Genomic DNA, 2,500 nt, shown 5'->3' with positions numbered 1-2,500 from the left:
CCCCTCCCTCATACACGTATATACACACTTATATCCCCATTCCACAGATCCGTTTTTTTTCCCGTTCCTAGTAGTCTTCTGAACGGTTGCCACTGACAATCGGTCAATTGCCGTGTTTTTAACGTTTGTGCTTGATGAAATATTTTTGCAATGCGATGTGAACTGTAGCTAGGTCGAGTGTGAACTGTGAGCGGATGATCAGGAAATGGTACTGGAACAGTTTAGACGTTATTGGTACAGGTGGGACGGAATGAGGACACAATTGCAAAGGTACCGGAATGTTAGAAAACTGGTTTGGATCTGTAAATAGACCTTGGAACGGCATTGTGAAATCGGTATGAGAAGGATAGGGAATGGTATGAGAATGGGGTAGATGAGTATGCATCTACCACTTGAACTGGTCTATATCTCTATAGAGAGTGTTTGTAGAGGATGTGAGTTCTCACTGGTATGGCTGGGTGCTAAAGGGAAAGTGGAAAACTATGGAGGAGCTGGGAAGCATCCCATTCGGCTATGGACTGGGCAGTGGCAGTCCTGAGTTGCTGCTGTTTGTTGTGGTCTGCTGGAGGATCGTGGATTGCTGATCTCGGTTCCGGAATCTGAGGCATAATTACACGAGGGCTGTGTAAGCGGACAGGGAACTACGTTCCAGTGAGAGAGCTGGGAGGTGTCCGTGTCAACAAGTCTGTACCTGACTTGAAGTGCCTGTTAGTGAGAGTGAGGACGAGGTTGTGGACCTGATGTGACCCAGCTTCAGGTTGCGGGGGTCTTGCTGCTACAAAAGTGCTACTGGTGTGGAATTAATTTTGGTGGACGTTCACTTCCAATTCGTTAGCGTTACGTTAACTGTTGCTTAAGTTCCATTAATGACCATCGGTTCCATTACTGACGTGTTTAGGATTTATTACCGTTCACTTAGAACGGGAGGGGAATGGCTAAAACTTTGAACATGCAGCCCGAACTTGACCGTCCCAACTATTCCTACCATTTGAAGGAGTTCTGTTAATGTCCATGGCGTTCCATTTACAATGTTAAAGTCCCCTTACGATCTCTCCCACTTCTGTACCGTTCTTTGGTTTGTACGTAGATGAGAGTTAGAATGGATATCTGGAATGGGGTTATTACGCACTCTTATTCTCACAGTGACAAAAAAACATGTACTTGTTAAAATGGTTTCAAACACCAATCACATGCAACCTAAACGAATTGCTTCCTGCTTTGGATTTAAGCAAAGGTTCATTCCAACAGGTTCTCGCAACATTTCCTTGGGATGAAGTCAAGATTCGACTCATGTGCATCGAAGTTAATCACATCGGGAAGGAAAATCTGAACTCCTTCATGGAAAAACGAGGATACATGTATGTCGGCAAGCGGAATATTGACGCGTGGTATGGATGGAAGGACCTACTTCAAGAAACGATCAATGTAGATGAATATCCGAAGGAGTTAACTCTATAGAGTTTCTATCTCTTTCGGTCTTATGCTGTGAGAAGTTTTAGATAGATACTGATTTAGAATTTGGTAATGAATGGAATTTTGACGGTCTTGTTCAGCGGTTCTCTGCCTTTCATGTCAAATTCCATTGTTTAAAGTAAATTTTGATGCATAAAACGTATTCCTCGGCAAATTATTATATTTCCACACTGCATAATCTATTTGTTTAAATTGAAAAATTCTTTACTTTGATGTTGTATAGACCAGGTTAACCCACCGAAAAGAGAGTGAGATTGTGATATTGAGAAACGGGAGAATTGTGTTTTGTTCATCGTTGAGTGACTTATCCAACTTTCTCAGTCTTGTGAAATGAAAAAAAAAATAATAATGATAATTTATTTATAATGTGATACCGTGTGGCGTCCTGACTTTACTTCATCCAGTACTTGTACGTTTTGTAAGTTAAGTGATACTAGTTAACTAAATCGTGAGTGTTTGAGATTTCAGTGTCTTTTTGCAATTATAGTTAAGTTACATTTGTAAAATTACACATTTACAAGATCACAGTTTCATGTCTTTTCTTTCTCTATTGCACCCTTGGGGATTTTGACAAGCTCTCTCAGTAAACTGAGGTTATGTTTATATATATATATATATATATATATATATATATATATATATATATATATACATATATATACACATATATGTATATCAGGGAGAAAAGTAAGTCTGACAGTGGCATGAGAAGCATGGGAATTGTTATATGCAAATGCCCGTCTTTAGCTTAGATATACAAAACCGAACTGCAATTTCTGGAATGCCTGGAACATCCTAAATGTGATGAATAAAGATTGATACATAACATACATGATGAGGGAGAACGGTTGTTTCTGCACACGGTTTATATATGCAACAATAGATGTATGCTATTTTAATCGTCCAACATATATATGTATAAACACATGCATATACATTATATATATATTATATATATATATATATATATATATATATATATATCATATATATAATATATATATATATATATAATATATATATATAA

This window comes from Penaeus monodon, chromosome 36 (assembly GCF_015228065.2).
Source record: "Penaeus monodon isolate SGIC_2016 chromosome 36, NSTDA_Pmon_1, whole genome shotgun sequence".
NCBI lineage: Eukaryota > Metazoa > Arthropoda > Malacostraca > Decapoda > Penaeidae > Penaeus > Penaeus monodon.
The sequence above is the reverse complement of the archived record's forward strand: the minus strand, read 5'-3'. Positions refer to the sequence as shown.